Genomic DNA, 26,138 nt, shown 5'->3' with positions numbered 1-26,138 from the left:
CATAGCAACACTGCTTCCTTTATTTAGCTGGGGGAAGATTTACAGAATTCACGAGGTTAATTAATCGTATAGACTATAAATAATACCAGTCATTTCAGCGAAAACGAGCAAATACTAAACTTGCTAAGGTTGAAGACTGAGCGTGTTGGTATAGCATGCTAGAAGTTGTATTGCGCAACATTTTCACGCGACACAAAGAAGAGAAACGCACACAGAGGAGCGCTGTGTGTTTCTCTTCTGCGTGTAACCTCAGATTGTTGCGTAATCAAACTTCTAGTAAGCAAATACTAATTTAATGCAGTTGAAATAAAGAGTATCCTGATGTTTTCGGTACACGTTATTCGCTCTGGTTAGCATAAATAAATTGCTGCATAATTAGTGATCAGCTCTAAGTTACTAAATTTCACTGAATATCCTTTAAATAAGTACACTGAGGACTATGTTTTAATTACACATTTGAAACCACTTGATCTCTGAGGAATCTCCACTTATTCTGTATCGTGATACTATCACTGCGTTCAATGTATTTGTCCCAAAACCAATAGCTTGTAACAGTTGTGCGAGAAGCACAACACGAACTACTGCGCGTTTAGAATTAGCATGGCTAAGAGCCCAGCTTGTAAAATGTGTGGTTCTAGAGAAGCCATCAAAAGCCTTATCTTTTACTGTCCCCATGGGCCGTATTATTGCGATAGAAATTATATGGACACTCAAAAGCAGATTTCTGCCGTCGGCGTCGCCGTCGTCGTCGCCGTCGCCGTGAGGTTCCGTATGACGTCAATGGAGATGAAATCGTCGCCGCGCGCCGAACGCTGTATGTGCGAGTGAAAGGGCGCGAGGGGCGCGCGCTTTCACGGGGAGTGAACGCACGGCGGAGAACAAACGCGCGTTCTGCGCCGTGCTCGCTTAAGGGCTGCAGAAGTAGGCGTCTCTTTCCTCCTTTACAATCACCATATATGTAGAGCAAACGCGCCTTCTTACGACGCGCGAGAGGCCGTGGGGGAGGGGGGGGGGGAGGGGGAGGGAAGGGAGGCGACGTTTAACTGCGGCACCAAGTGCCTATTTATATCAGAGGTTCCGGCAACAGTCACCAACGCCGCACGCATTTCGAGCGAACGCGGGCAAAACGCCGACGGCGTCAACAACAGTTCTGCGTGTTGCCGGTGCTGCTGCATGTCCAAGTTTATACAGCTGATAAAACTAATATCATTACTCCGTATAGCTCTCTACAAATTTGCTATCGCAATTGATGCTTCGCCTTTCAGGTGAAACTGCGACAACTTTTTCTGAAACGTTCGCCTAGGCGAAATTTCTTTTTTCGCTTTCAGGCGTGCGCGCTGATTGGCTGGTTGAGAAAAATTGAATGACGTCTGGCTCAACGACCCAATCAGCTCATCCAATTTTGCTAAAATGGCCAATCAGCGTACGCCTGAAAGCGAAACAAGAAATTTCGCCTAGGCGAACGTTTCAGAATACGGCCCCAATTTATCCAACAGCGAAGGGCGCTGTGTTTTGCCATCGATAAGCTGGACTGCTATTTATTTCCCTAAAATATAGATCTAGGCTACTGGCCACAAGAGGAATCTGCACAGCAGATTCCAGGGTAGCCAAGCAGAAATACCTCTGGTTAACCTCCCTGTCTTTCTATGCATCCTTTCTCTCTCTCTCTCTATCTATCTCTCTCTCTCTGCACAGCAGATGGTCTAAGTCTCTCTACTTTTCTTTCTTTTTTTTCTGTTTATTTAACACAGTAGATCTGCGCGAGAGACCAAAACCACGCGCAAGTGCGAGTCGACGTTCTCCTACTTTTATTATTTTTTCATTCCTATATACCTACTTCTTGCAAGGTAGCAAACCAGATTACTCTTCTGCATAGCCTCTCCGTCCTATGCTCTTGCTCTTTCCTCTTTCTCATGTACTGTTATCTCATATAACCTGGAGCATATGACGAGGAGTACGGCCCTAAAGGTGCATGGCTGCTGCGCGGTGTACGTGTCGGGGTGTTATCAGCTGATGTTTTATTATAATTATCTGCAGTGGAATGACCTCTAGAATTAAATACCACCTTTCTTCACTTAACGAATAGAGCGACCAAGCTACTTTATACAAGAGCCAATCAAAAGGTTAGTGAATATTACAAACTAAAAAAGCAAAAGTTGAGTGGCGATTAATTGGGAAATGCTAGAAAGATGTGTCAGCATCAGGTCGCACCTCTCTGAGGTCCGGAGTCCATGATATAAATTGCGTGCACTACACTGCAGTGTGTTGTTCAGGAGCAGACCACCGTCAGTTGCACTATATATCTATATATATCATGAACTTTGTGTTGTCCCTTTCTTCGTACCGTGTGTTTTTCGCGGTAACTTCCCGAATAATACAATATACAGGGTGTTTCAGCGAACACTTTCAAAAATGCTTAAAGCTTGCCTGTGGCAGATGGCACAATTCCAGTTCGTGAGCTCGTTTACTCGAAGAGGCGGACATTACTTGCACAAGAAATTGAAATGCATAATCGAATAATTAACAAAAAATCACTAATTCATTTTTAACTAATTGCTTGGTGGCCCACATTGCAATTTACAAATCGTAGCGGTGGAGTTCGCAAGGCGGATCCACTTGGAACGAATTCTCGGGATAACACCACTTTCGAGATATTAATTCCCGAACTTTGCGGAGAAATGCATTGGTGTTCTAGTTAGTTTCTTAACAAAACGTCGCTTTGTGCATTGAAACACGAAATTAACTGGAACGCCAATGCATTTCTCCGCAAAGTTTGGGAATTATTGTTTCGAAACTGGTGTCATCCTGAGAATTCGTTCCAAGTGGATTCTCCTTGCGAACTCCACGGCTACAGTTTGTAAATCAATATTCGCCATCAGGTAATTAGTTAAAAAGTTAATTAGTGAATTTCTGTTAATTATTCGATTATGCAGTTCAATTACTTGTGCAAGTAATGTCCGCCTCTTCGAGTATAGACCAGCTCATCAACTTGAATTGGGATATCTGCCGCAGGCAACCTTTAAGAATTTTTGAAAGTGTTCGCTGAAACACCCTGTATGTATATATATATATATATATATATATATATATATATATATATATATATATATATATATTACACACACGCGCCCTTCTAAGCTCTCCCGCCCCTCCCCTCTACCACGTGACCGGCTTCCCACCCTTCACACATATGCAGTTTATTCCACTTTGACATTCCTAATGCGAACGCATTAAAAACAAGGACACAGAAGGAAAACGGTGCAGCAAGAAGAGATTCGCCAATAGCGCGGGTCTCGTGTTCCTACGTGAAGCTATGGTTCGCCGATTTCTCTCATGTCAGCGACATTTCCCCTCCACCAGTTGAATGCAGACTTCCACACGACATTTTGAGATTGTAACGAAGTTAGCTAAGGCTACGACGACGTCCCTAAACTTTCTTTTTACTTTTTTCAGAATTTAAGCCACTTCGGAGTGCAAGCAGCAGGAATGAAAGGTTGATGTTTCGTCCGGTACTAGGATTCCGGTGCGAACCGGCTTTTATGGCGTGGTCGTTTATTAATGTCCATTAGCGCGAGGCCATCCAGAGACGCCGGAGATTCTTTGAGGCGGACGGCTTCCACTTTTTTGCACACGCGACGCTTCTATTCATCTGCGCGAACGACTGCTGGGATTAGATAGGGCTAAGCTGTGCTGCCATCGACATGAAAGTGGCCGTGAAAGCATGCATTAATTCATGTCTCAGACCTGCTCTTTGAGTCGGCAAATCTGTTTTGTCGGTAGTGGCTTGTAAGAGTGAATTTTTTTGTTAGGCCAGGAAGGTATCTCGAGGGCTCCCTACGGCTTTTGGGTATCGGCGTAGCATCAAATTCTTATTCTTCAGAACTTAGCTTTATTTGTTATCTCTCTTTCTCTCTTTCGATTTCTCTCTCTCTTTTTTTCATTCCCTTAACTTGCAGGTCAACGCCAAGCGTTTTCACAGCAATACTCAAAATAAGCATAAAACAAGCGCGATGTCCCGCTAAGCAGGAACGCTCTGGATCTACGATGGGACTACAGTTTCTTTTAGCGCTCGCACTTCAAAGCTCAAAATGAAATTTGATATGCAAGCCTTTTTATTATGCTCAAGGCGGGCATTGCCAGCCTCAAAAGACTTGAGTAAATTAAAGTGCTGCAGTACATCATGGCTACGTGTAGAGAGCCTTTCGCTAGTCGCTATCTGCAAAGGATTCAGTTCTCCATCTTCAACATAATTTTTTTTTCGCTCGCTAGAGAGGCCGCTACGTTATTAGAGCCATTGGTTCAATACTCTAAATACACGAGTATCGAAGTATACTGCGCTTCCCGTTGATGTGGCACAGGAACGGACGCTAAGAGACGTATCTGTGTGTTCAAAACTGAGATGACGACTCCCCGAAGCGGAGGAATTCTCTTGGCGTCGGTGCTAAAGACGAGGCGTCGCTTTGACTTATATGCCTGATTACTGCAAAACGTTGTATATATACAAATATTATTGGGAAGATATTGTTCACAGCACTACGTGAACAGTCGTGCGTGAAATTAGTGCAATTCTCGTAGTGAAATGTTCTAGATTAACCCCCCCCCCCCTTCTTTTATTGTTACTTGCCAGAGCATAGGGAGGTTCAGCCGTGTGCGAAGGGAATGACTTACGTTGGACTCGATGACTGTGTATTTGCGTTTAACGACGTAGTGCTGCAAGAGCTATAGATCAATAGTGACGACAGACGAAGGATATGTGGGTACGCAAAGAGAAAGCATAAATGAAAAAGGACAAATATGCGCATAGAAAGAAATCAACAACAAGAAACGAGCTTCACGGAAACCATAAATGCACAGAAGAATGAATCGCCGCCTGGAGCCTCATAGAAAAGGCCTCGTCGGAGACATAAAGAAACACAGTTCGCTTGGGCGGTCCTAATTGGAGTTACAAGACATCTCCGAATGGCAAGGGAGTGCTGTCAGAAGTCGCGGCTCGGTGATATGACAGGAGAAGACCGACGTCGTTTGAAATATCTGATTCCCCGTCGTCTCGGCTTGCCTTCTTGGAACTTCTGCGGTCGTGTTTCGTTGAACCTGGTTTTGGGTTTTCCTTTAATGGTGATCTTCGTAGCGCACATACTGAGCATTTGCTGACAGAAGGCGGGACCCGGAAGATTTATATTGGGGTTGAGAGGCAGTGGCGCCTCGTCCCGCGCCACCTATATGTATAACGAGAAAGTAGGAAGAGTGGAATGTCAGTAGAATATACAGCTGTGATGGAAGTGAGTAAATGTAATAAAAAGTAGAAAAAGTTGGCACATAAGAGCAGGATAAGATAAGAAAGCAATAATTTAAAAAAATAATATGAAAATTGCCTGTACCTGGGAGTGACTATAGAAACGGTGGCCTGTCGCTATATACTGACGACTACGAGCGCTGCCTTAGTGATATGTTCACTATTCCCGTCAACAGCTAGCGCCTAAGCTAAGAAGCCACTAAGCTGCTGAAAATTCAATGGTCACACAATGTGGTCAAGAGCGTATCTCTCATTTTAATACGTGGCATTACGAGGAAATATGCGAATGATATGTATAATCGCGAGTTGCAAATGCTACTAATATACCCATGTGCTAACAATTTTATTGCATAAAATTTTATGTGGATAAGAAGCTGTGAACAAAATCCCTGTGGAAAAGAGTTAATGGGTACAAGCACAATCTGGAACATATCTCGCTCTTCTAAAAGTAATCTATAGTTATTCTCTTTTCGCATCAGTTGAACTGTTCATCGTGTGCCCAAAAAGATATGTGTATAATGTATCCCCGACGTCTCAAGAAAGTCGAATGAAGGTATCTAGATTCACTAATTAAAAGCTTTGTTAGTGTCGTTTCCACGACTCACAAATGCGTTTTTTCTACAGGATGCTTGGGTTTATAGACACCTAGCTATCGTACTCGGCAAAAGCGCATGGCCAAATCATTAGTGGTGTAGAGAACGGTGACGATACATTCAAAAGAACGACAGAGGCTCAATGCGACGTGCCTAAATAGGCGAGCTTTCGGTGTACACATAAGGTGAATACATTTTCTCGGGGGAGTAGTGAATAATGTTTGTGTGGAAGGAATTTTTTTCCACTCCAACAATTTTTTACTCGCTTTTTATGCTTGGACAACAAGATCATTTCTCGGCAGCGGCCCTTTATTTGTTCTTATATTTCTTACTCGGAGTCCTTTAGTAGCGCCCTATATGTTGACTCCCATGGGAGAGCCACAGAAGCAGTCGCAAATTATATAATTATCGGAACTGCTAGGTTTCATTGCAACCTGTATTCCACCGCAACGCTCGCCCCGTAGACGTACGCAGCTTTTTTCTTTGTTTCCCGTACACCTTCCAACCATTTCTCACGTCGTTCACATGTGCGCACCACTGTTTTGCATGCATTGACTCAAATGTATCATTCATTCAATTACAAGGGATAAGGTAACTACTCGACTGACATCCGCATTGTCTACTCCTTTCACGTATCGCCGTGCCTCTTCCGATATGCACGTCAGGCGCGTGACAGGAACGTGATCTAAATGCACCTCGCAAAAACATATTGTCTGTTTTCCTTTTTCGTGTCTACTAAGAGCTTCACTCTTGACACCGCTGTCTTGATGACAGGGTTTTTTTTTTTTTTTCGGTAGCACGCACCCAAGGTAGCGCTTTTCCATCCCGCCTCTCGCTCACCAATCGAATATCCTTCTCTCCACCGTGCGCGGGCGCCCGAACGCTGTCAGTATTCAGTTCTCCTACGCCTCACGCGTTACCTGTTTGCGACAATCGCATTTGGACACCTTGAGACGTGCAATATGCCATGCACGCAGCATGCATTTGTTCCCTGGAGTCCAGAAATAAAATTCCAGACAGCCGACGAGGCAAGCAGCGAGGCTGAGAAGCCAAACAACGCGAAACGATGCTTAGCATGCCGAGAAAGAGAAGAACGAGAATATCCAAGAATGAAGGGGGGATTCCCGAAGGCGACGCGATAAAACGGAAAGCGCGCTTACACAACCGACCGCCACGCGGGAGTAGCTAAGCAAGAAAGCCAAAGAGCGGCTTTCGTGTGTGCACCCAAGGAACAAGCATCTGCTCGGTATTCCGATCACGCGCTGCCTGAGACGTGCGCAGACTGCGTTTTCTCGCTCCTCTCTTCTTCTCCCGACACTCTCTGCTTTTCGCATTGTAGTCTTGGGAAAACTGACAGGCTGGAGCCGGGTTCTGGTCGAGCCCCGCGCGCGATACCGAACCGTTGCCCAGCCTGTGGTTGCAGAGATCGGTGTCCGTTTCGCACTGCAGTGGTGCGGCAAGTACCAAGCACGGGCGGGACTGCGGCGGCCAGCGGTGCCTTCTTCGCTGATTGTCTCGCCGTGCATACGCCAGCGGGCACCGCTTATGGCGCCGACGGCGCTGGTGGTTGGACGCTTGGACCTTGGACTGGCGTCGAAACGATGACCACGTGCGATTCTTTGCCAAAGCCGCTGTCTCAGAAAACGCGGGATACCGTTTTCTATTGTTCCGAGTCTGTTTCACGCACAAGTGGGCAAGCAACCGATACACCCGGCTCCCGCTTGTGAGTGGCGCCCGGAGGCGTAGTTGTCTACCTGGGTTTCCAACTCCTACGGTTTCTTTCTCCTTTAGTGTAAAATAGTGTATTGTCCGGGAGAGAACGTCACTTTATTTATGTGCTAGCGCCTTGGCACTTGCAATTTGATGAAGGAGGAGCAGTAAAAAGAAGCCTGTGCCGGTATAGTCGCTCCGTTCGGTCGAAGATCGGCATAAGAAAAGAGAGGAAGATTAGAGACTTTCCTTCACCCCGGGAGCACAGAATACATATTCAAGCGGTTCGGGGGACTCGGTAATACCAGCGGCCCAGCGACCGAGCGGGAACGTCGAGCAAGCGCAAGACGCAAAGACGCGAGCTCGAGATTAATGGTTGCACTTGTTAATATGACGGCCGCGCGCTGTGTTTTGCCGCGTGCCGGAGCTTATAGCAAACGACGCTTTGAAAACTCCGCAACGGCGTCCACGTCCCCGAGCGCGGTGCTTGCGCAACGAGTGCTCAACTAAACGATCAACAAAGACGCTCCGACGCATTCCCGCTGCTCAAGCCTTTTCGCATCCCTCTGCACTTGGGGCGTTACTACTCATGCGTGCTCTGCGTTCGAGGTGGAGCATCACGCGAAATCCTCTTCGTGATGGCAACGCAGAGACCTTTCCGCATCCGAATGAAGTAATACAAGACACAGAGAGAAATAGAGAGAAAGAAGGGGAAACAAACGGACCGCGCTCTCCGTCATTCGTGACTCATTGACTCCTGCTTCGCGTCTGTGAGGAATACCGCGTAGTCCGTAAGGACACAACTCAAACAGCAGGCATGTCCGACATCTTTCCTTTCTTCTACGCCGTTTCTCCGACTTGTTCTTTGCTCCGTGCAAGCAGGCGCGCGTTACAAACGACCCTCCGCGTTTTCGATCGCATTTTGCAGCTAAACATACAGTCCGCTTCTTCCTTATTGCTTTTATTTCCCTTCCTCGTCGTCGTATGGTCGTTAGGTACACACACACACACACACACACACACACACACACACACACACACACACACACACACACACATATATATATATATATATATATATATATATATATATATATATATATATATATATTTCACATCTAGCTTCCACTATTCCCGTTTTCAATGATTGTTAGAACTGACAGCGGTCGCTTCGCTCCTTTCCCGTGGTTCGGATCTCGAGAGCGGCATGCGGCTCGCGCCTCCCCGAAGAAGGATGGCGACAGGCGCGCGAGGAAACGCGAGCTCGCCGAGCGACGGACGCAGGATGTTTCCCGATCCGGTCAAATCTCTCCCGCCGCCCGCGTTTCCTGGGGGCCGCTCGAAACGACGCCGCGTCGGCGGGTGGAGGCGGCTGTGTTTACGGCCGGTTCGGGCCAAGTGAGCGCTGCCGCGTTACAGATGGTATAGGGAACGGCTACCGTCGAGCCCGGCAACCCGCCGGTGCGGGACGCGATCCGCGCAGGACGTCGGCAGGCCGGTCGGCCGCCGCACTGCTCGAACAAAGCCCCATCGATCACGTGCGCTCTCATTTCCGCTTCCTGTGCTCAGCGTGATCTCCTTCCAGCCCTTCCTTCTTGATCGCCTCCTTCTACGCGCCCCTGTGTTCTTCATCTCCGCCTGTATTGCGTCTCGCGCCCACTGCAGGCTTTGCTGGCTTCCCTTTCCTTTCTTCCGTCGCCGGCGTTTTCCCGTGTTCCTGCTTCATATGTGGACTCAGCTATGTGTGGACTTGAGTTGGTTGTAGTCCCTTCGGTTTCGGTTTTCATACTTTGTTTTTTCTCTCTCTCTCTCACACATACACACACATCTATATTTTTTTTTCTTCTTTTTTGTGCTGCTCGAGTGAGCGCTTCCAAGTGCCCAGTCGTGCGACGGGAATCGCCTTGTGCGAAAGCCGCTCCCGCGGTCGTTTCGAAGGTTTCGGCGGCTTGATCTTTACCTCGCCGGAGTCTCAAATCTTCACTCCGCCGTTTGTTCCGTCTGCGTGGTGCTCGGCGAAGAGGAAGCTATGTGCGCGCGGTTTCTGGCACTGCCATGCTTCGCTCTTCTTTCGGTTTAGTTTGTTTCAAAGAAATCTCGTTCGCTTTCTTTTGAAATCCACCGTGCTTTGTTTCGGAGGCGGGATCTCCGTCGGGGGCTCTCTGCTGTTTTGCATAGGGGAAGTGCAGGCGACGTCCGCCACCAGTCAAGCCACCTTTTTCCCCTGCCCTTCATCCCGTGTGTTCTCTCTCTTCTTCCTTGTTTTCTTTTTATTTTTGTTCGCACAACAACTTATTCCACGGTGTGATTTTAACAGCCTACCAGTGATGGTTTTGCAACAGAGCTGTTGTATTCACTTGCAAGTTGCGGCTTTCCGTGCTTCTTTTTTTTTTCTCGTGTTTTTATTTCGTCATCTCTTCATTATACATTTCCAATACATCAGCGCTGAAAACTACGTCGTGCGTTTTTATAGCGAAGCTGTTAGCCTCTCGGTGGTCGGCATTTTTCGTGTCCTGTCCGTGAACAAAAGTGATCACCATCACCAATGGCTCATACCCCCCTAATCAAGCAAAAATGCTATGGCTCGTCCCCCTCGTAAGGCAGAGGCTACAAGTACTCAGCCAAGTGAAGTGAACAGTGCGTAAAATCATTGAAATCACCCATACAACACACAAAACAGCATACATTTCAATGAAGAACAAAAGAACCCCAGGCGTTCAAAATTAATCCGGAGCCCTCCACTACGGCGTGCCTCATAATCAGAACTGGTTTTGGCACGTAAAACCCCAGAAAGAAGAAGCTCAAAACAAGGATCCGAGCCATCAATAAAGCGTTGCATACCCCCCTGAGCAGTTATAGTGGGGGTTTTGCAACATCTTCGCTGGGCATTCACTTTCGCACGGCCGGGTTGGCGAGGCATTTCTTTCCTTCCTCCATTACTTTCTATATCGTTCATGCTTAAGGAACGTAAACTTCATTTCTTAAACAAAATTATTTTCCCGAACGTAAACATAATCAAAGATGAGTTTTCGCTAACATAAGCTAAATGCAAATTCTTCGTTCTATATTTTTTTCATCTCAGGGGAGGCGGGATGTGTTGGAGTAAATGAGCGTTCTAGTCCGATAATATATTCACAATGAGTTACTTCCCCGATTTTTTACGTTTCTTTCTTTCTTCGGATATAACGTACTTCACATCAAATATTCGCTTTCTAAGAGGACATTTGCATTGACTTCCGGCCTATATACTCAAATGGAAATCTCGAAAGCGCTTTTGCAAAAGTGGCGGCACAGTATCACGTTTTTGTTTTTCGGTTTTTTTCAAAAACTTAATCCAAATGAGCATAAAAACTTCATTCTTTACGTTCTTCCTGAAGCCTGGCGATGGTCGGCCGATGGAAACATTTAATTTTTGCTGCGTCTCGGTGCTTCTTATTTCTTTATTATTAATCAATTTCTTTCCCTGACGTAGTTCACTTAGAATAGGATCAATCACAATCAAATTGCAAAACTTATGTTCATCGCTCCAAGAATCAATTTCTCCCACTTATTCATCTCAGAGCTGGCCGATACGTCTGCGTAATTCGTCTTCTCTGATCAGTGTCGTTATAGTAAACGCTGCACAGTTCTAAAGTGCGATTCATGATGTTAGTAAATAACTTCTCGAATTGAAAGTTTGAACAACCTTTTTCTCTTTTATGCTTGCCAAATTGCTCCAAAAGGCATCGCTTAAAGCGTAGACGGACGAGTCTGACGGAAAACAGCTGTCACTTGAGTTTGAATTTCGGATGTTCATACGTTGCGTTGTCTCTTTCTGTTCTTTAACAGAAACTTTAACAGTGCACTTTAAGTACTCATCATTGACAAAGAACAGCTTTTATGTCACAGATACAGTGATGGCGCGGAATACTGAATACAGATTATCCGCAGATAATCTGGTGTAGAGGGTGTTTCAGCGAACACGTTTAAAATTTTTAAAGGTTGCCTTTTCCAGCTAGCACAATTCAAGTTAATGAGCCATCCACACGTAGAGGCTATCTACTCTTCGAGTAGACGAGCTCGTGAACTATAATTGTGCTACCTGGCACAGGCAACCTTTAAAAATTTTAAGCGTGTTCGCTGAAACACCCTCTATACCCCATTATCCACGGATAATCTGTATTCAGGATTCCGTGCCGTGACTGTATATCTGCGACATAAAAGCTGAAACACCCGATATTGCTTCTAATATATATTCATTGTGGTCGTTGCTAACAAAAAAAAATACCGGTTCATTATTAGTGGACGAGACTGAATCAAAAGAGGTTGGATGATGCCAGAATGCTATCGCAGCAAGAGGCTTTCTATAGTGCACTGTGGTGTCAACAAAAGTGGAACGTCGGGCACACCTGTTTGTAACTCGTGCAACTGTGAAGATAGAATAGAACACGTGTTGTGTTTTTTGGGGATCGTTATAATGATCTTCGGAGTGTGTAAACCCACAGGGTCGTACACAATTTTCACAGGCGAAGGTAGGCAAATCGACGGTGGAATTGCTATACTTTGTGAAATCGACTGGACTCAGTGACCGATTGTAGACGTGATGTGATAACAACCGCACGTGTTCCCACTGCTAGTGCATTCGTCACTGCCCCTCCTTTCTTTGTTTCTTTTCATCCCTTAATTCCCCTCTCCTCGCGTAGGGCAGCAAACCGGAAGCGTCATATGGTTGACCTCCGTACGTTTCCTTCTTTTCCTCCTCCTCCTTCTACCAGACTTTTTTGATGATTGAAGGGCATAAAAATATTCTAGCGGTGCATAAGGATTCAAAACCAATTATACATTTCCAGAGTTACAGCGTTTCGAAGATGGTATGACGCATCGGCCAAAGCTATATACATGACTGCATCACCGCATTGTGCTTCCTGCGAACTTTGTGAAGCACACCCCTTTATTTCGTAATTCTTTATTGAGCCGCAGTACGGTTGCTCTCCGCAAGGCTTGCTTGTCTCTTTTGGTGTCTGATCGATCAAGGTATTGCTTAAAGGGAGAAGAATGAGGGGACTCGTTTTACGGCTATTTTCTTGCGCTATTGCCGAAGGGCTTTGCTCTCAATAAAGTGCGCCGTGAGGATTTTATTTTTTCCTCAAACAGCTTGAATATTGTATCGCGGATCCAGACAACACAATATCCGGTCACATGCACAGGCACACCTGCTTACCAGCGCGTAAACATACAGTCTAAAGAAAACATACCACATCCAGTTTGTTCATCGCTCGCCAAGCGAGTCACCAAAGACAAAAATCCGCGTCCCCGTTCGCGAACTCAAGCTCGTAGAGTTATAAAAACGAGTAAGAGGCGGGCGACGAGTATTCAATAAACGGTGGGAAAATGAAACAAACAAGTCACACTACATTTATTATGATTAAAGCAGGGATTCTCTTGCGCGAATAAACATTACTCCCTGGAACCGGTGTTCTTCCAAAGTAAACGAACTTTGCTCTGTAAATCATAGGTGCACTCCCAAATTGTAAAAAAAAACACGAAGCAAAATACAAAACGAAAAAGGACGAAAGAAAGATGGGAGACAGAAATTTAGATTAATTTCTGGGCAGGCCGCCCCCCCCCCCCCCTCCCCTTTCCACCGACAGCACAAACAAATCCTTCGCTGATCGCTCGCACATGAGCACGGTGTGCGCGTGCGTTGCTCAGACGAAGCGGCAACAGCAGCAGCAGCAGCGAGACGAGCGAACAAAACTAAAAGCCAGCTTTGATCTCTTCGCTAATCAGCGTCCTCGCAGAAGCGGCTGGCGTGCGCACATGGCGAGCAAAGCGCCACCATGGGGCCACGAGGGGAAGAGGCAGTGCCGATGCGCGAACAGCCGCCTCTTCTTTCCGCAGACAGCCACGATGAAGGACAAGAGATTAATAAAGCGACGACGTCCCCACTATTTCCGCAAGAGCCACTCCTGAGCTACGATGGGTGCTGCGCATGCTTATATACCCCTCACCACTCCAGGCCCTTGCAGCCATTTCCGTCTGCTTTATTATTCCATCTTCCACGAATGATGCTGCTGCTGCTGCTGTTGCTGTTGATTCTCGTGTCACACCCTTCGGCGACAGCGCGGCCATTGCGCCATCCTCCGCGTTTCCCAACTAAATACGTGCAACGTCGCGGACGTTTGAGCTTGCCTCAGCTCAACATAAATGCATGCAAGCTACGGTGAGTCGTGAACTATCTTGCGTAAATTTATTTTGACACTGTGTGGAAAGTATATAGACATTAAACAACGGTTGTGATATGTCTCGTGTAGTTGATTTCAATAGCCTCCGTATAGTCCGTAGGTGGTTTATAGGCTAGCCCTAACTGTTAATCGATTATGCTGTCTATATGATAACTGCGGCCAATGAATACACTTCTAAGAAAGGAAAAAAAGGCAGTGCTGGTAACGAGTTTAGCGATTTCAACTAACTAGACTATCAATTACCATTGCCTCCAGAGGAATACACTCGCTTTGAATGTCGAGCAAGAAGGGTAAGCGTACTGCGTCATCACGCTACGAGAGCCCTTGCGAATTTCTTAAGGGAATGCCCTGTGAAATTTCCTGATTTCTATGTACGTGTTCTGCGTACGTATTGTTGTTTTCGTAGTCACTGTTGGTCGCAGTTCTGTCTCCTTTTGTACTTTTTCTTCCTTTGCTTTACGTCTTTCAGAAGTAACGTGCCAGGCATATATATAGTTAGGCCAATCTCTCCTGCAATAGTTAAAGCCTGTGCCCCCCTTTAGGAATACAAAAACAGTTAGAAATTAGTTGCTGAGACTGTTTCTTGAGGGAGTGGTATGCCGTCCATTGTTTCTATTGTTTCTTATAGCGCAACCAACAGAAATTTACATCGAGGAGAAGCTGTCGATGAGGTTGAAGGCTGTTTAGTGTCCACCGCATTGGTAAAGCAACAGGAAGAACAGATATGTGACGATTGAACGCTCCGTTGTGGCAGCCTGATCTTTATTGCCATATGAGGTTCGATAATTATCATTCGTTATTTATTTTTGACGAAAAACAGAGAGAAATGAAGCGGTTAAGGTATTTTCTGTCTTAATTTCTTGACAGCAAGCCCTTTCTGAATATACAGAAGGCGGATATTTACAGCTATGAATACCCCCCTCCCCACATATCTTCCTAATCCTCATATTAGGCATTCGAGCCAAGCATAATAAAGCATTTTCATCATCATCATAGCCCATGGACTGTTACGATAAGGTTAATCTTGCTCCGCATGGATTGGCCAATTGCTGTCACCACAGATGCGACAGTCAAAGGGCTCACCCCCCTATAAACCATTCTTCCAAGCTTGCAGCCTTGTGAATTTGGCCGTTGATTTCATTTAATTACACAATGACAAGGCAGTGTCGGCTACAGTATTGGGAGCGAAGTGCTCTTGGTCGCATATTGTAAATATACGAAAACAAAAAAAAGAGTACATACAGGAGATTGATATGATCGCACCATAATTTCCACATGAATACACACAGTGTTCATATATAGTAAACACGTAAAGAATTGATGCCCTTGATTCGCCGACGCAAGCTCTAGCTTCAACAACGATGCATGCTTCTAGAGGAGACACCGCTAAGTTGTGTCTTGTGGTACAATCGTACTTTTGACGGTGTCTCTTTAATATGGTTGTTGAGTTGCGTTTATTATTTTGTTAGTTGTTTCTGCGCGCTAATTAGGAGGGAACGAGAGGGCACGCAGTCGTCGAGTCAGCCGCTGTCGCCACAGCACTCACGCGAGTGGGAAAACGAAGGAAAAAAAACTTGAAGGAGCGAAAACAATTTCGGTCGCGAGAGTATATACGGAAGCCGCGACAGCGTAAAAATATTGCCACCGTGAACTACCGCCGGCGTCGTCATCGTCGAGGTTATTACTGCCGCCAGTCGGCGATAATTATGCCTCTTGCAACGAGCCCTTATGACGGCGTGCATTTGGGCTTCTCGTCTAGTTGCTGCATACAAGCGGAGACGCTCGATCGTTGCTTTGCGACTAGTCGCGCCTCGATTGAGCTTGGCTCGGCTATTTGGCCGACGTCGCCACTATTTTGCCGTTAGTTGTAGCACGTAACGAGCCGTACGTATAAACGTGCAAGCACGCAAGGCGGCACCTGTGGCTTCGGCAAAAAGTGAAACGAGTGTTACGCGCTGACCGCAACGTGTACAGACCTTGCGGGAGAAATAGAAGGGCGGGTTAACATAGTTACATGTGGTACCGTTCCCCGCTGTCACGCTAAATAATTACTAAAGGACTTGCCCGTGAAATCTTTATGTACGTACCTCTTAGGAACTTGGTTCAGTGGCCACCTTCATTAAGCTCAACTAGTGCCAAAGTAAAATGGTTTAATGTGATCATGCTTAACTAGCGCCAGAGTAAGATTGAAGGGGGTTTAATGCGAGCGCATGTAATCAATGCTTCATTACGAGAAGATGCGCCTCAGAGATCTATTTTCGTTAATAATAAAGTTAATTAGATGGAACCTATGCCCAAAAGAGTTCATTATCCTAGTGTATATATCACTTTAGTGTCGCAATATTTTATCTGATTATTTTGCTGTGCGCCTTGGAAGTCGGAAAGGCAGGGTTTCTTGTGCAAGATGTAGGCTTCATACCAGACCAAGGCGAGTGTTATGACTATAACAGTATCCTTATATTATAACTTGCAGAGTAAGAGGCCACAGCATGCTAGCTCAGGCCGACCTTTCTCCCTTTCTAATAAACTATATATATATATATATATATATATATATATATATATATATATATATATATCATAACTAATGCTACGCCTCATAAACAAATAATTGCAAGTACGCTAAAAGGTTTTTTTTTAGATTTAGTGTTAAACACAATTTTTAATCACGACTGCAGTTATCGACAACATTGATAATTGGTTTCATTAAATGCTAATAATCAAATGTGCAGCAAATTACCATAAAAATTAAATACTTGCATTCTACACATCCTTCTGCCAGTGCAGGTGCCATTCAGCCGAAATTCCAGTCACATTAAGTACAAGAGTTATAGTGCAAAAGTAGTAAAACAGCGTAAGATTGAAAAGAAAAAAAATTAGTTTCTGACCATGCTTTACATTTGTAGACTATCAATTTGCATCAAATTTGGCCAATATACAGACCAGACTTTCCAGAATGGGCGCAATACCTCAATATATTCATTCTGCGTATATAGGTGGCACCCTCAGAGACCTTGCGAGCTTCCTCCTCCAGCCAGACTTCCTTTGCTATATTGCAATGACGAGATTTAGCTTCAGCTGTCTGTGTTCAGAGTTTTTTTTCTTTTTTTTTGTCCTCTGGTCTCTCTGTTTGCTCAGAGTGATCAATTCTCGAGTTGCAAGGACGCACAACTTCTGGAGAACCGCCTCAACGCCTTTGTTAAACTACTGTACGGCTATAGAAGTGGTCATTCCCACTAAAGCATGCGCGACGCTATTCTTGTTTTGGGGTACAGCAACCAACTCTTCCTGTTGGTTGCTGCAAGTCGTTCTTGCAAGTGTCAGCCAAAATTTGGGGGTTGCCCTAAATACAGCGAAACGACAGCTTTTCGCTTGTCAGCCTCTCATATGTAGGAAGCATTGCCTTTGTCTGGCCACTGACGAAAAGGGGAGGATGAGCTGGTGCGTATCAAGCTAGGGGAAGTGCTCGCTTGTTGTTAGACCAGGAAAGACCGTCTGGGCGAAACTCCTGGTTAAGAGCCTCATCAGCACAGCATGGAAGAAATGAAGACCCTACAGCTATTATGCCTCGATTATAATCACTTTACGCAGTCCTCTTGTTAGAGAAACTGGTTAACTTCTTTACACGTGAAAATGGAATGTTGAATCGTAATGTAGCAGTTAAAATCTAAAAATATATATATACTTCAAACATTTAATTTTTCGGCCTGCACTTCCCCTTAATGAAACAATTTGTTCCGTGTCTTTCTAATCATGCTGATATGATATTTATACTTACTGAGGGCCGAGCATGCTTATCCACTGCAAAATTTTACCAAGCCAATCAGTTATACGCCGAAACTTGTACGCAGGAGCACGAAATTCTCAGATGAGTGAACAACTTCTGCATCGTTTCCTTGCCGTCATCTCTGTCACATCCACATAACATGAAGAACATTGCAAGTTTGTTTTCTGCGGGAGAAAAATAAGATATGACGGAATTGTATTTACGTGCTCAAGTTTGTACAAGGACATCTTTTTCCTGTTGTGAACGCCTATGTGAATGTGTGCAGTCGCAAACAGAAAGGATTTAGGCACTGAACGTTCCGGCAGTTCGGCGAAGTTCAAAACACGCTTTGCTGGCACAGAGCGCCTTTTCATCCAAAAACTACAAAGCAGCGATTTATATGGGCTGGTAGGCGTTAAGCTCGGAAATGCTGTCGACTCCTAAAGCTTAAGTGCCGCTTGCAGCGCCACTACGTATCCACGGGCAAACAAACGCCTTGTGAAACATTCATGGCATTGCGCCTGTTACGCTCTTTTCTCTATCTCCTGGTGTGGCAAATGCGTTTTAGCGAGCTTAAAGCGGGGTTTTCTGAGGACACAGAAACGAGTGGCTAAAAGCATGTCGCGAAACTGTCGGAAGGCAAAACAGAAAGAAGAAGAAGAAAGCCGGTGTATCAAAGACTCGAGTGTCCCATGGCATTGCGAAGGAACGAGCAGCCCTCAGAGCTCAGGCTATAGTCTAGATCCTCCCGGACACGTCTTTTCGATTCGGGCTACAAAGGCCTCGAACTGCTTCTCAGGCCTGTCGCCGAAGCGCACGTCTCTACTGCTTTCGAACTGCCGCCGCGCTTTCCGTCCGTTCTCGTACTATGTACTTTAGGACAGTTATTTTATTACCGTGCTTGCTGTTTCCGGTTTATTGTGCCCCTCTCTTATCCACAGCTTTGTTGCTATCTCGTCTGTTACCTATTTCTGTTAGTACAGTTTTTCGCGGTGCGACTTGGAGTTTCCAAGGCACTGCTACGAGACAACACTTTCGTAGTCGTGAAAATAATTTGTACTTTAACTGTGTTCGTAGTATCGTTCTTGCAATTCTCGTTTCGTTTTTGTAAATATGCAGAACAGCGTCAGAGATAGAGAGAGAGAGAGAAACGAGGAGGGAATTGTAGGGATGTTAACCAAGGATGTGCCCGGTTGGCTACCCTTCACTTGGGGAGGGTGAAAGGGGAAGAATAGATAAGGAGAGAAAAGAAAAATAATAGGGTCAGTCATTCGCTGAGTCAGTCACAAGCGTTCGCATATCCTTCACGAGTTGCATAAGGGCTTTTGTGGCCTTTTGCATGCAAGAATGCATAGGGCATGGCCCAAGAATTTCTGCGACATTTTAAACACCAAGGCGCTGTTCGGCGAATGGAGCATTCAAAATTGATACGTAGGCCATATCTTTTCGAGCTAACGACATCAACGTTTGTCCGAAATAGTAAGCGTCGTACGAGGCGTGCAGCCGAGCCATGCGCAGTTCAGAGACGATTTCGCTCGCACCGTAGCAGTGGTGCATTTGTGGCTTCTGGAGACTCACCGTTGTGTCTTTGTTGTCGACCATACAGAGCAAAAATAGGTTCCGTCATCCGCTATTGGGGATATGTTTTACATGCTTTTTATATGCAAACGCTCCTGATGCGTCAAGCGCACGTGCGTTAGGCTTCCTCTGCGTTTCGTGACAAATTTTACAAAACCGCGATTAGCTGTTCCGATAAAGTGCTGCCATTGTCGGGATATTTCTGCCCAAACATTACCTTTCTTTCCCGCGAGAGATTCAAATGGCTCTTTAAATAGAGTGCTACCGGACGTTCCCGAGAGCCTGTGTTGGAAAAAGCGAAAGAGTCTCTACACGGAGACAGGCAAGAACCGGGCAATAGACTGGATAACGATTAGCGGGGCATAGGTCTACGCATCGCCAACCTCTCTAATCGCATTGGAATTTTTTTTTCATTCGCTAATAATTCAATGATACTCCAACTGCTTTATTGCGACACTTTTTTTTTCAAGTTTTTAAGTGGCTCCAATCCCGCATTCACGAATTATTTCTCGGGCTATAGCGCTTATTTTAGAGCTAGCGCCGGCAAATCGGTATCACGAAAATGTTACCGGAGGCTGCCGGCCAATCACAACCGGTTCTTACAAGACAATTTTTTTTTAATTTGGCCCCCGGTTATTTCCTCTCGGCGATGCCTTCGGCTCACGACTTCTGCCTTGCCTCAGCTTAAACCTCTTTTGGAAAGAAATCCGCCTATCGCAACGACCTTCCACCTAAATAACACAAATTTTCCACCAAGACGGCCAACTTTGCCACACACGTGCTTCCTATCTCGAAACACTTAGTCTACTCGAACATTATCTCTCACATTCCTTACGCCAGATAAAGTTATCAGAGCCAGGGGACATTGCTTGATTAACACAATCATGCTTCATTATGAAGCAGCGTAGTATAGAAGCCTCTTAAACCACTTAATACGCAAGGCCACCTCGCCTTGTCATCACATTCGATGGGACTTCGACTTTCTATATTTCATGATCCTTTCGTGGAAGCAAGTAGGAACAAAATTAAGGAATGAAGATTGGAATAAAAATTCTTTCACCAGAGCATTGTCGATAAGCAGGTGTGCGGGCGGACAAGGAATGGCTACACGAAAACCAACTGGCTCGGACCCTTTTCTATCGGTTAATTCGTTCTCTCAACGAGCAACATTTTACTGCCTCTCTTTCTCTATCTACTCTTGTGGTTTCTACTCGCTTAAATCACAGCTCACTTTTCATCAGAAGCAGCAAATCTTGAAGAAAAAAAAGTGACGAAGAAAGCGTTAAACCAGAACAATTTCTCCGCCCGCCTAGTTCTTTACGGGAAGTGGGATTTGGGTTCGCGCAGAGAGAGCACTTAAGTACTATTTATTCAGCCTTGAACGTTTCCCAAGAGCGTTTAGATTTGGTCGAGGATATTGTGAAATATCAGTTCTTTTCTCCGCGGTTCGCACGGAAGATTTATTTTGCTAAGAAAGGGCACAGACAGGCAGCCCGATAAAGGGCTTTCAATGTGCGCTGCACAAGAACGAAATTTATCGATGCTAACTGAAGCCTTGTCTGACTTCGCGACCAATTCGTTTTCTATTCTTGAATGACTGACTCCCTCAGGAGACGCATGGGCGTTGGGTGCCGCTCGATTGCTTCAGTGTTTCTTCCTCAAGCTTGCTTCGTGTCGTAACTCGCTTGAACGCGAACTATATAGCGTTATTACGCTTAGAGATAATGGAAGCAAATTTTATACACCTGATGTCCTTTAGGGATTGGTTGAATTTTATTGACGTTTTGGTGAACTGTGTAATTTGAGCGTGATTGGAAGCTGCTCACGCCTATCCCAAGTCATTTAGTGATTCTGTGTTGTGTCTGATACGTGTATATTGGTAACCTTGTTAAAGCAAGAGCTTTATTGTTTATTTAGTTTGGCCTGTTAAAAATACTTTAATTTTCATCTGTATGTGCTGTCTGTGCGCATTTAGTTCGCATTTTTAAATATAACTGTTCAGTGTAAATTGTTTATTTTTTAAACTGTTCCTTGGGCCAAACAATAAAAAAAACAGAGTTTAATTCAGCAGGGCTTGCATTAAGCCCCCCCCCCCCCCCCCTTCCTCATTTTGTTATTGCGAGCATTCATTTCGTCTGGTTAGCTAAACCTGATAATATCTCGCTATGTGCCTTTGCACAGTAGGAATGACAACCTAAAACACCTGAACTTCTTATAAAATAGAAAACAGGATAATTCGGAGACGCTCGTCATTGCCGGCTGTGTGTGACATGGTGACATATATCGGAGAACAGGGCTATGGTATGTTACGTTTTTAGCAACACTTCGACATATTGTCTTGCGCGCGTACAGATAACAATTCGCTGCCCCTATAATGTCGAAACAGAACTGTCTGACGTATCATCGTTGTACAAATTCAGGGTGTACAGTATTCAAAGCTGTGCTGTTAGGTGTTTCGTCGTTGTTCAACATAGGCAATATAAGTTTACCTTTATTGATTGGTTATAGCTTTTGTCTTTAGGCGATGACAAAAGAGTTCAAACGTGGGTCTCCTTAACGTTGGACACTGCAATACGATTGTGAAATATTATTATAGCATGTTATTGCCTGGTGCTGATGCGTAAAGGCAGATACAAAGAGTACAAACAATCGGAAGGGGCACAACGACTATACACAAACTTATGAGGGAGGAAAATATTGTTAGATCGTAGAGAGGGAAAGGGAACGCAAAGGAAGATGGAAAAAAAGTTTGCCATCGCAAAATTTTACTAACGAAGTACTTTCGATTTGAAAATCAACTCGGTAGACGACTGTTTCCACTCTAAAAGCCGGATTCCAAGGCGCTTTCTTCTAGTTTCCTATTCGTGCTTTATTTCATGTACGAATCGTTACATCACGAACACAGATGGCACGTATCACTTCATGAGAGTACCTTGCTGTTTTGTTCGTACTAACCTAGTAACGTTCGATGAAAGTCCGCCTTGAGGCATCTGGCCTAAACCACGAAGTGAATTCATAGACTTAGTGTTGGAACATCTACGCTATAGCAACAGACTCCCCACGCACGCGATCAGAGGCACACTATAAAGGGGCAAGTTTATCGGCCTAGGCGAATTAGGCCGACCTTTACGCGAGAGCTAACGACAAAACAACTAGCAAACTTCTCGCTCTGTATTACCTTTAACCTTCGGGTTTATTTTTTTTTCTTTTTCCTGTTTTTCCGACTAAAGGAACTTCGCACACGCAGACTCCTCTTTCGTGCGCAATGTTTGTTGCCACGATAATCGGCTCCAGCGCGGACCTCGCTCGCGTTCAACAGTCAACGAGGAAGCAAGGCAGCCTAGCACGCGAAAAACTCGCTCCCACCGTTTGGACACAGGCGTTCCGGCTGACACCGGCGCTCTTCTTGCATGGCCCAGTCGGCACCGGTGGCCTCTGGGGGCCTCTTTGCCGGAGCTGCGCAGCTGTTTCTGCGACGAGACAGAGTACAGCACTGTGGCGAGCGACGCGAGGCCCAGCAACGCGCTTGGGAATAAAAATAGGAAAGAAATCAAGGGCTCACAAACGGAATTAACTGGAAACGGCAACAACGGGCCTCCTAGAATACGACTGCCCCGTTCTCTGACTCCGTCGTTATCGGAACTTTCACTGTGCCTCGAAACGTGCGCGCTGTTTCCCGGTCTTGTCTTCTTTCTTAGTGCATTTGTTCTTTTTCTTTTTTTGCTTTCTGTTCATTTACCTCTTTTTCCTTCTTTTTTTTTCTGCCGTGGCCTACTCTTTTCGCAGTTCTCAACACCTGCTTGCCAAAGTCTTTATGTTGATTTCCTGTACAAGTCGATCTTTTGGGGTGGTTAACGCGCGTCTCCGCGAAAGTGCAGTGGCTAGCAACAACCGATGCTTGATAATTGCAAAGAAGGACACTGTAAATCGTTACGAGCAAAACAAGCACTTTATCTCTCACACACTCTCTCTCTCTCACACACACACACACGCACGCACGCGCATCTACTATATAAAGTAATCTGGCAGAGAAGTTCAGGACCTACGAGTTTATTTGATGACGTCTTCCACGAGAGTGTTCGATGATCTCATCCAAGTCAAGTTAAATAGTGAGATTCATCCGGTATTAACACACAACGAAAAGGAAAATTAGGAAAATAAACATTACCAGAACTCTTTTTCATTCTTGCTACAGTAACATCTTAGCAGGACTATATGTAAATAAGTAGGCGCATGTAAACTTGGAATATGATTGTAGCGCATATAGACGAGGACGCAAGAAGGCACACGGAAGACACAGACACGTCGCAATGTGTACTCCAAGATGTCGTACCAAGAAGCCCACATTTCGGCACATGCAAAGCCCCTCAAACTTTAGCTACATGAACGCATGTACTTTGCCTTCAATTAATGACGTAGAACAAAAGCAGCGGCCTTGTAGAAGGCTCATAATAATTGTTCTTGGGTATTAAAATACCTAAACATATCAACCTCATAAAGCCTACAATATTTGCTCATTGCGAAACTTCGTGATACGGTGAACAAAGAGCAAACTGTAGAACACAGACGGAAAGAAACGGGCGACATGAGCTCTAGTGTCGTCGTCCATTTTCGATTTTGTCCCGTTCCCGCTTTCTTCAAAATGACGTCTTACCAACACACCCGGATGACCATCCTTTGCGAGCCCGCGCACTGACGTCACCGTGGTCATCACAGTTCACCGCAGCCGTAAAATAATTGATGCCTCAATGCGACTGACCACGAACCAATAAAATTTTAACTGAACCGGAAAACACAACCCAGTGTCATTAAAAATGATCAATGAGTCTATACTTCGGCGAGACTGTGCCACTGCCAACGCACAACTCAATGAATTTGTGCAGGCAATGAACTGTGCCTCAGAAAAGTTCGTTCATGTCACATAAAAAGAAGTCAGCACACAATTTCACTCTCCTCAGACTTTCTTGTTTTATTTCTTCTCGAAAGGAGATCACTCGCGCGCATCTGAGAATCTCTACTCCAATCGACACCGCGCGAAACAGTGCAAGTCCTACTGCGTTAAGTTATTTCGCCTGTTAACGCGTCACTGTACTTACGGGTGATACTGTACCTTTTTACTTAAGCAAGAAGGCGGAGACTGATATCTTTAGTAACGCTTCAAGGGTTTTGGTTCGCGGTCTTGAGAAAATCTCTGGCATGGATGAATATAAGGAGGAAGGATTGCTCGCGTATATGGATTGGAAAGTGTAAAGTCTTTATGTCGCTTTAAGATGTGAGTTTACCAACAAACACACGCGTGCAATCACGTTCACGCTGCACAGACGAACGCACACACGCTAAGGTGTTCGCAACCAACGTAGACATATGCGCCGCGAGTGAACTGTGTTATTCCTTGCTTACCAGTCCGAAGGCCTCAGAAACAGCGTTAAAGACTAAAAATCGCAGTGTATGAGATGCAAGGATAGCTGTTGTGTGCAGGACGCAAGTGTAACGATAAACGGCTTATATGGCATCTAAACAATTCTGGTGAAATGTAGCATTCGAGCACTTCACGTGCGTGCAGAAAATGTTGATTTTCGTTACATTTTCATCGTGAAGCTAAAAACACGAAGTAAGATATAAGATCGGAATGACTCCAGTCCAGAAAATATCAGCGTTGAGAGTTTCCCAAGACAAGCTTCAGGAAAAAACACTGAGATCATATCGCTGAGACTGCGTGAAAGTGAGAAGAGACGCGGACTCCTAACCTCTTAGTCTTGTAACCCGGACTCCTTATATCTGTAACAAATATGTTGGCAAACAGATAATGTTGCACAAGAAGCGAATGACGTGCCTACGATGTACTATTCACCATCCGTAAACCTGTCATCATGAGCATGCACCCCTTCCACCCTCCCTTCTAAAAAATAAAGTATACTTAAATAACACTCTGTTCTTTGAGTGTAATCTTTGCTAATGCTTAAATCTGGCCTGTTCAACTTTTTTATTCTCTCATCATTTAAAATAAATGCCACGAATGGTAGACATATTATTGCATTGAAAAAAAAAGAAAACAAGCGCTTTGAAAACACTAGCAGAAGCCACATGCGTGGGGGTTGAGAAAATGACAATAGGCAGAAGACAGAGCTTCAAGCGCCTTGAGCTCCTCGGACAAAAGACGTTGTCTTCCCCGCACCGGCAGCCGCCATCCTTGGCTGTACATCGGTTGTTCTGTCTCTCTGCAGTCAGACAAACAAGCCACGGGATTGGCTGTACACTTGGACAGTGTAGGAGTGGCTTGAACGTGAAGTGACTGTTTCCTCTGCGATGTTATTGTCAATGGCAAAGGCGTGCGTGCGCGTGAGACCGGCCAATACAATGCGACGTTATAATGAAAGCGCTTTGTTTTGCACTTCGTTACCGTGGCGACGATAATAAGCGCCCACAGTTTCGTAAACAGCTTTGACGCACGTTCACGTAACCTCGGGTCCCTCAAATACCCGCTACTTCAATCGACGTTGAACGCCATGTTAGTTTCAGGTAATTCGAATTTTCCGCTTTCGAGCGCAAACCAGTACGAAAATAACGCGGTTTCAGTGGTCCAAGGCTGGTTGAGAGCAAACACTACTGCGCTCGATCAAGTACGCTCGGGATTCAGTATGTGGCGTTCTGGCAGTATAACGGTGCCGAGGCTTTCACCACGTATACGACATCGCTCTGTCAAACCTTATTCATTGGGCATCCGTTCTGGTGGCATATTGAACGCTCCATTGCACGCCACCGCAATCGTCGACGAGCCCCCGAAAGCTAGGCGAGGGGAAGCGGACCAATCAGAGGCACCGGCGCCGATCCTCACCCGATTATCTACTTTCCCTACGTAACCTCGGCACCACCACTTATTTTGGCAATATATCATTAGAATAGGCTACTAAAGGACATTATATCTGTCATTAATCCTGATGGTTTTGTGCACGAGTTGAACCCTTTCCTAAATG

The 26,138-nt window shown here is 45.2% G+C and overlaps 1 protein-coding gene across 1 annotated transcript in view; it reads left to right on the top strand.

The window, feature by feature from the left end:
- The window catches only part of LOC119442879 (ras-specific guanine nucleotide-releasing factor 2-like), a 323,001-nt gene that overhangs the window by 197,636 nt on the left and 99,227 nt on the right, over positions 1-26,138 (top strand). The gene's annotated exons all lie outside the window — the stretch shown is intronic.

Source organism: Dermacentor silvarum, chromosome 2 (genome assembly GCF_013339745.2).
Source record: "Dermacentor silvarum isolate Dsil-2018 chromosome 2, BIME_Dsil_1.4, whole genome shotgun sequence".
Classification (NCBI taxonomy): Eukaryota; Metazoa; Arthropoda; class Arachnida; order Ixodida; family Ixodidae; genus Dermacentor; species Dermacentor silvarum.
The sequence above is the reverse complement of the archived record's forward strand: the minus strand, read 5'-3'. Positions and strand labels throughout refer to the sequence as shown.